Source organism: Oryctolagus cuniculus, chromosome 1, assembly GCF_051225735.1.
Source record: "Oryctolagus cuniculus isolate XC-2025 breed Fujian yellow rabbit chromosome 1, ASM5122573v1, whole genome shotgun sequence".
In the NCBI taxonomy this organism is placed as follows: Eukaryota; Metazoa; Chordata; class Mammalia; order Lagomorpha; family Leporidae; genus Oryctolagus; species Oryctolagus cuniculus.
In genome coordinates, this window is record NC_142867.1 from 22,428,897 (window position 1) to 22,438,409 (window position 9,513).

The 9,513-nt window shown below is 40.0% G+C and overlaps 1 pseudogene; it reads right to left on the minus strand.

The window, feature by feature from the left end:
* Positions 1-8,306: 8,306 nt before the first annotated feature.
* LOC149128319 (small ribosomal subunit protein uS2 pseudogene) lies at positions 8,307-9,075 on the minus strand (annotated as a pseudogene).
* Positions 9,076-9,513: the final 438 nt, after the last annotated feature.

A 9,513-nucleotide genomic window follows, 5' to 3' on the forward strand; every position in this document is an offset into this window, starting at 1 on the left:
AAGTTAATCTAAGCCTTACATCATAGCTACCTCCCAGGGTCCGAATTATCATGAAGCTGGAGTCAGAAGTTGGAACAAGTTATCGAACTCAGGCATTCCAACGTGACACATGTCATCTTAACCGCTAGGCTAAACATAAGCTCCCATACTTTGGTTTCCTAATGCAACCATGTATTACTCTCCATTTAATCTTACACACTTTTCCCTGATTCCTTCTCTACTTTAGATCTTCCTACAATAGTGTATTGTTTGCTTTTTTCCCCTTATACACTTTGATTTTCACACTATCATGTTCTTTCATTATTCCCTTAGATCTCACAAATACACTAATTTGCCGGCGCCATGGCTCAATAGGCTAAACCTCTGCCTTGCAGTGCCGGCACACCGGGTTCTAGTCCTGGTCAGGGCGCCGGATTCTGTCCCGGTTGCCCCTCTTCCAGGCCAGCTCTCTGCTGTGGCCCGGGAGTGCAGTGGAGGATGGCCCAAGTGCTTGGGCCCTGCACCTGCATGGGAGACCAGGAGAAGCACCTGGCTCCTGGCTTCGGATCAGCGTGCAGCACGCCGGCCGTGGCGGCCATTGGAGGGTGAACCAATGGCAAAAGGAAGACCTTTCTCTCTGTCTCTCTCTCTCTCACTGTCCACTCTGCCTGTCAAAACAAAAAACAAAAAACAAAAAAACACCAAAACCCAAATACACTAATTTCTTTAGTGTCAAAGAAAATACTCCCATTAATTACACTATGCAGTTAAAACACATAACAATAAACAACATGTAAAAATCCATAATCACAGGACCTGCAATTGATAATCATATATATGTGCCAAACAAACACAAAGACATAAATCTCACATTCTAATCCTACCCAAGTAAAAGTCATTCCACTTTCACATTTGTGAAAACAAAATCAATTACAAATTAAACTTTTGTCCAATTTGAATCAGCATGTGATGAATTTATAACTACACACCATGGACACGGCACTTGCCACACACCATTTCACTGCAAAGTGTGCATAACACACACACAGGACAAATGCATTAGAAATCCTGATAATCCTAACAGTTAAATTCTCAGTGGTAAGCTGGGTTACTATTTAACAAAAAGAGTGACAAGATAAAATGATGAATATTTACTGCCTTTAAAAATAAAATTTATCAATTGTTTGAGATGTGAGATGCTGAAGGTAGAAGTGTGAGAAATGTACTTAAAGGCAAAAATCTTAGCTAAGGTGGGTGAGTGTTAGGAGCATTGAGAGTGGGATCCAGGTAAAAGCATAGAAAATTGAAATACTCCTGCTTCCTGCCCATGCCAGAGAGCACATGCAGGACAAAATGTCTTCTGGGGTCGAGAGGGGTGGTGTGGGCTCTGGAAAGAGTTAGCAGTGAGGGAGCAGCTGTTTCCACTGAAAGCTATTGCCCCCACATGGACCTCTACAGCTTCCTCAGTGACATACATGGGAGTGTATGGAGTTGGGCGCTGGAAACAAAGGGCTGGAGTGTGAGAGCATCAAGGCTCCATGTGAATAGCTTTCAGAAAAAGTTGGGCAAAACAATGGAAGTCAGCAGTTCTGTTCCACATAAATTCTGACAGCATCAGGAATGCAGCCTTAGTAGATGGCAGGCAATATAATCCAAATGCATAATGTCTAATCCAAACTCCAATGCCCAGTGATAAGACAAACGTTTCTGAGTACATGTGTTCTCGGGTTTTCAGTAGGATATAGACTTTATGATCTGGTGGGCCATGTCTGTTTTCAGAACTCCACCCATGACATTCAGAATATGCATGGGTTGAAGAAATAAAGGAATTAAACACCAAATGTGTATCAGTGACCTTTGTTCCACTTTATATCAATCTCAGACTTACACAAGTGGGATCTACAACCTGGGTACTCTTTGGAGACCAAGACCTTGGTCCATGAGGCAAAAGAATTGTCTGATGAACTGGAGTACTGTAGCTGCCACTCCACTTTGCTCTTGTCCACTTGTGCTAGCAGGGAGGCAGGACAGACAAAGCTGGGCAGATCAGGGCCCTGGGAGAGTGAGCAAACTCGTGGGCACTAAGCTGTTCAACAGCAATCAGAAACCTAATGACTGTGTGGTCTGCTCAAGATGCAGGGGTAGTCACAGTCACACAAGAATAAAGGTTAAATAAAGACATTACTAAGATGAAATTTATAGGAAAGAAAATGTAAAAATAAAAAGCAACTGGTGGAGAGAATCTATGCAGAAAAATTAAACTGAACACAAAGGAAATGAAGATCAGGGACAAATCTTGAGCTAAGATGCTGGCAGATATGTGATTGAAGATAAAAAGGGCTTTGGGATTTGGATATTAAAAATCACAACCACTAATTCAAATAAAGTGATAAAACTAGTATATTAAAGTATTGGGTGAAAATAGCACGTCCGATACCTTTAAGTTGATATATTCTAAGTTGATATATTCTAAGTTGATATATTCTAAGATCCTGCTGTTGCTCAAAGTAGGGTAAAACCCTTGTCTCCAAAAAGCAACTCTGAACTCTAGAAAGCATAATTAGTATTAAGGCCTTATTAGTATTTTTATTTACTATCAACTAATTACTACACATTTAGTAGTCTGAAACAACATGTGATTATTCTCTTACATTCCTGAGGGATCAGAAGTCTGTCTTATGGGACTAAAGATCAATAGTGGCAGGGCTGGTTTCTGTCAGATGCCCTGGTGCAGGATGTTCCTGGCCTTCAGTGGTTTCTCCTACTCCTTGGTTTGCAGTCCTTTCGTCTCTTTAATGCCAGACTCTTGCATCACCTCTGACATCTCTTCTGCCTCTCATGTTCTTGCCTCCTTATCATGAGTACGTCATTTAGGAACTACCTATATAATATTGGGGAATCACTGCATCACAAAATTCTTTTTCTATTTTCACCCAGAAATATTTTATTTAAGATATACAAACTTCATGCATTTCATAAATGCAAATTTAGGAACATTCCCGCCTGTACTCCCACACTTCTTCCTCTTTCCTCTCCTATTTCTTTTCTTATTTTTTACAAAGATCTATTTTCAATAAACTTTATATACATAAGATTAACCCTACATCAAATAAAGCGTTCAACAACTAATATATATTAAAAAAAAAAACTGTTCCTCAATAGTCGAGACAAGGTCTGTTCAAAATCATTGCATCTCAAAGTGTCAATTTTACTTCTACAGATTACCCTTTAGGTACTCTATTAGTTACATAGATCAGGGAGAACATATGGTATTTATCTTTTGGGGGTTGGCTTATTTCACTAAGTATAATGTTTTCTAATTGCATCCATTTTGTTGCAAATGACGGGATTTAATTCCATGGTGTACATATACTATAATTTCTTTATCCAATCTTCAGTTGACAGACATCTTGGTTGATTCCTTATCTTAGCTATTGTGAATTGAGTTGCAGCAAACATGGGACTACAGAGAGCTCTTTCATATGCTGATTTCATTCCCTTTGGGTAAATTCCCAGGAGTGGGATGGCTAGGTCATATGTTAGGTCTTTGTTCAGATTTCTGAGGTATCTCCATACTGTCTTTTACAGTGGCTGTGTCAGTTTACATTCTCACCTCTCAGTTTTAATTCCTTAATCCTCTCCTATAATTCCATAACTTAGGAGTTCACGTACTTTTTCTCTTTTCCATATTTCATAGTCCAGTCTATAAAACTTTGTGTCTGCTGATCTCAAAAAATTACTAAGACCCACATAGTCTTCATATAAGCAAATAGTTATTATAGAATTGCTTATACTTCAGTAGCACTTAACCTGTAGATTGTGAAATACATGGAAGATGAACTGCTTGTAAATATACAAAACTATTTTTCAGTATTACCCAAACATGTCACATTCATGCTACCTTCACATGCAATAAAAAATTGTCAAGAAAATATGACAAATATACACAAATTGTACATACATCAGACTGTAATTACCAGTCATGACATGCATGTAAAATGTGCACCAAATATACTGAATTTTGCCATCTCTATACCAAGAGGACATACCAGACACCCTACGGTGAACTAAGAGAAAGATTGAATACATTGAAAGAAGTAAAATTTGGTTACACATTTAATTAAGATTTTTAACTACTCCTCTCTGATCCAGCTCTCTGCTAATGGGCTGGGAAAGCAATGGAAGATTGCCCAAATGCTTGGGCCCCTGCACCCATGTGGGAGACCCAGAAGAAAATCCTGGTTCCTGGTTTGGGATTAGTTCAGCTCCAGCTGTTGTGGCCATTTGGGGGGTGAACCAATGGATGGGAGACCTTTCTCTCTGTCTCTGTCTCTTAATTTCTGTCGTCCTGCCTCTCAAATAAATAAATAAAATCTCTAAAAAATATTCACATACTATTGAAGAAAGAAAAACTACTCAAATGTAGTTATTTATTGGGAAGATTTTAAGATAGGCTGTGAGTGTGGTGAATACAAGTAAGAAAAATAGTTAAGGATTTGTTTGGGCTAGGGACACTGAGTAAAATGATATCACTCACCAGGCCAGTGAAGAGTAAGCAAGATCCTAAAAAGGGATCTATGACTTATGCTAAGAGGTGAAGCCTGGAGCCTATGCCAGAGATCCCACTAGATCCTCCTAATCAAGCACAGAACTCATTGGTTCTCAGAAGCATTGAGTCTTGCAGAGCTCTGGCAACAGAGAGATGAAGATAAGAATGGAAATGTATAGAAAGGTACCACAGCCACTTTTCTGTCTACTTTGGAAGAGACTCCTAAATGATACAAAAAGGAAGGCAAAAGAATACAATAAAAATGTCGAAGCAAAATTCCAGAAAAGAAGACCAGGGAAACTTTGTGAGTCCTTCATTTGAAAAAGTGTCATGTCCAGTTCCTAGAAAATCTTCAAAACTGTTTTGTCTGATTATTTATCTATCATATATCTATTCTTTATAAATATGCTACATGTCTCCTCTCTCTCTTTATATATATATTCTTACCTCTATCATATACACATATGTGAGTATGTTGATAAATAAACATGAATAATTATTATGAAAAAAGCACTGCATTTCTCGTCTGTGTACAATTTCTCCTGAGGAAAATTGAGCTAACAAGGATAATATCAATTGTTAATGACTACATGTTGTATTTTAGACATGGTTCACACTTTGCAATATTCTGTAAATATCTCCAATATCACATTGAAGTTCCCCAATCCTATTGAAATCTACCATACACACAATTTTAACAATTGTTATTTGCTAATATGGTGGACTTTGAATGATTAAGTCGCCTTATTTTCTGAGTATAAGTATTTTCTATAAGTATCACGGATGATAACAATGCAAAATATCCATTTAATGAGCATGTCCTAGAACTGGATACAGAACACAAAGGAAGCCATAACTCATCATTGTTGTTTTTTGATTTCCTTCCCAGAATTCCAGACTTCTGAAGTAGATTCATCTGAGCCATATACAGTGGTCCCAGACTGTGGTCAGGCATCAAGTGAGTTCTTTTATTTCACAATATGTCTCTTTTCAAAGTAAGCACACCATCACTGTTGAAGACAATATGCCCAATGCAGAAGATGTGTCTGAACTCAGACAAGAAGTGCAGCTGAGCTGCCCCTATCAACTCCTATTTATTTCACTTTCCCTTCAAAAATGAGGGAGTGCTTCAGTGAAGACAGACTAACAGACTAAGATTGAGGGAAAACCAGGATATGTACCCCCAAGTGCAGTGAACATGTGAACTCTGGGGCAGCAATGGGTTGAGGCCATGGGCAATGTCCCATGTGTATGGAAACTTGATCAGAACATCCCCACACAGATTGGCCCACACTCATGCTCACACACACCCACATGTTCTTCCCCTTCACATCAATACTGATCCTGTTTCTTCTTCCTTTAACTTATTCTTTCAAATACAATCACACACATTATTAAACATGGATAATTATCGTAAAACCTGCCATCTATAGCTCTCACAAACATAATTTGAGGAAAATTGAGCTAACAAAGATAAAATCTTTAATGACTACGTATTGTATTTTAGGCCTGGTTCATCCCTTTCAGTATTGTGCATATATTCTCAACAATATAGCCAGTATACTCAATTCTAGGGACATCTACCATACACACAATTTTAGCAACTGTTGCTTACTGATATGATGGACTTTTAAATGATTAAATCACACGAATATTTGTGAGACCAAATCCCATGGGTGTTAACAATGTAAAGTATCCAATCATGTGGACTTTTTAGAATGGTCACAGAATGTAGAACAGCCATACCTCAATGCTGTTTTCTAATAATATCCTACTTAGAATTCCAGACTTTCAAAGAGGATGCAGCTGAGCCATATGTGGTAGTCCCAGCCTGCTGTCAGGGATCAGGAGAGAATGCTTACATCTCAGAATATGTCTCCTCTCCAAGCGAAAATACCATTGGTTATGAAGAGAGTTAAGACAAATGTAAAGGGAGTGTCTGAACCTGGAAAGAGGTGCAATTGAGCAGCCTAGCCCAAAACCTACCTAACTCACTTTCCTTTCAATAATACAAAATTTCTTTGTTAAGAGGGATTAAGAATGAGGACTTGTGATGGACAAGTAGAAATTGCGTTCTTAAGAAAAAAGAAAAGCCCCTCAGCACAGTGTTGCCACACATGAGCATTTCCATGGGCAGTGCTGACGCGTCTATGGAAACTTGATCAGAATCTTCCTACACAGATTTGCACAAATTCATCTCACACAATCCCACTTGTTCTAACCCATTCACACTAAGAATGGCCCCATTTCTCCTTACTTTAACTTATTCTCTAAATACACTTCCATTCATTCCCCATGCCTCTTTTCCATTCTCTAGTCACTTTATGTAAGTTCCTCTTATACCTTCATCCCAGAACAAGTCTTTCAGACCTAGTCTGTTACTAATACAATATATACATTGCACTGCTTCACACAGATCACATATTTAAACTCCCTAGTGCTAGACCAAACTCCAGAAAACTACTGTGTTCTGGAGAGAGTTCAGTTTCACAGGCAGCCTTTCTCACTCTTATAGCTCTGTGTTCACAAGACCTTCAGTGCCTCAAAGAGCTGTCTGATTTGAGAGCTCATGTGTAGTTCCTGTGACACTCGATGTCTACTGTCTCACGTACTAGCAAAGAACATGAACCATGTCTATACTCACTTATATGCACATGTCCATTATACCACACAACACAGGCATGTGCACATGTGCATGTACACCCACCATCATTCCATTGTAACACCAAAAACCCTTGCTGGATAAGCAGCACTGCACATATTCCCTCTACCCCATCCACTATGGACTCATTGCCTCATACAAAGTATCCCAAGTACACACCACACACAACACAGAACACATGAAGAATTCTGAAGCATCTCTCTCCCACACATATGATGCATAGTGATACTCTTAGGGCTATCACAAATCCTACAGTCTCCACACAAACTTATTCATATTTTTTTACTTGAATTTTTCTTTCCTAGAAATATATCGAACACAGCAGGAAGATCACTGTGTTCAACCTTTTGAGATGCTTTTACCTCAGGAAGAGGAACAACCGCATACTTCTACCACCTGTCATCTCTGTTTTCATGTTCATTTAGCCAATGAGCCCTGTACACTTGTGACACATAAGAGCAAAGAACAGATCATGAAAGTTTACTACATGCGTGTTCAAAGGGAAGAATTGATGGATGTCATACGTCATATGGAGGAAACATTGGTGTTGTCCAGGGAGAATTCAGAAGTAGAAGAACTGACCTTTCCTGGGGAGGTCCCTTCAGAAATCAAATTCACTTCTGTGCCTACAGAGGAGCTCCTAACTGAGAGTAATTCCAGCTTGGACACAGAAGCCCAAGAGGAGGATTTGGAGGTTGACAACCAAACAGAGCCTCCAGCCCTGGAGGACAGACCCAGGGAGAAGATATCTGAGTGGCTGGTATACCCAGAAGGTGGCTTTAAATGCATGGCCTGCTGCCGAGTCTTCCCCAGCCTGGAGGTCCTGAAGGAGCATGTGCAGCATGGGGTCAGGGAAGGCTTTAGCTGCTACAATTTTCATCTTGCTTATGCCTCGATGAAGTCCAAAGATCATAGAAGAGCAGATGAAGAGGAAGAGAAAGAAGAAAATTGAGTAAATCACATCTGGGTCTAATAAGGAAAAGCTTTTTTTTCTTTTTCTTTTTTTCTTTAGAAACTTGTGCTTAGTTTCCATAACTTTATTTTCATTTTGCTTTAGATATTATGAAGAGCAGCCTAAGACAACTCAGTGGTTTTTCCTACCAATTCAGGGACTGATTAGTCTGGAGCTGCAGATCAGTCTTCAGTGGTGGGCTAAGTGCAACCGTCTTCAGAAGGGAACTGCTGAGTAGGCATAAGAGACACCTGCATGCCTTCAGATGAGTGTGCATCCTCAGGCTGAATAGTGGTAGCAGTAGCTGGCATAGCCCATTGACCCTGAAACTCCTCTTCAGTCACAACTTTTTCAGTAGCAACCTGCTGTTCCTTTTCAATCTTCAGGATTTCTATGGAAGTAGAGACCAGGCATGACCTCCCATGTGTGTTCACAGAAGATGCTACCACGGTTGAACAGAGCTTTCTAGGCTAGCAGCCATGATATCAGGACCAACTTAGTTCCCTTGTTGTTGCATGGGATGGTAATGTCCACATAGCACAGAGGAGAGGCTGTGTTACACAGAACAATGGTAGGCAAATTCATGTAAGATGCCCCTGTGAGAGGCTGGTGGACATCTCTGGGATCAGTAAGACCAGAAGACATGGATCTGGTTAGTGAACATTCTCGTAGCTCTGGTGGCAGCAGAAAACTTCAGCACAGTCCTCTGGCCAATGTTTCTGGAGGATGTGACACTGACATGAGCAGGAGTTCGAATGTCAACAATGGCATGAGTCACCAACAGAAACTTCTCCCAGGTCCTCTAAGACTGATGATGTAGATGCCATGACTTTTCCTTTTGTAGATGTCCTGCTCCACGTGAAAGTCAACTTTGATGCCACCTAGGTGGGTTTATTCTGCAAGGTATTTGAAGGCATCAAGGGCTTTGGACATTGTCATAGCATCCCTTTAAGTTACTATGGGAATAAAGAACAATACTTTCTGAACCACTTGCTCGGTAGTGTGGAAAGGAAGAAAAAAATTTTAAAAAGATTTATTTATTTATTTGAAAGCCAGCATGACACAGAGAAAATCAGAGACAGAGAGAACTAGATCTTCCATTCACTGGGTCATTCCCTAAATGGCCAAAACAACTGGGGCTGGGACAAGCTAACACAGGAACAAGGAATGCCATCAGGATCTCCAACACTGGGTCAGAGGCCCAAGTACTTGGGCCATCCTCTGCTGCCTTTCCAGGTACATTAGCAGGAAGCTGTATCAGAAGCAGAGCAACTGGGATTTGAATTGGTGTTCTGAAATGCGATGCTAGTGTTATAGGTGGAGGCTTAATCTGCTGTGCCATAATGTTGGCCTCAAGAAAAATATTTTTGC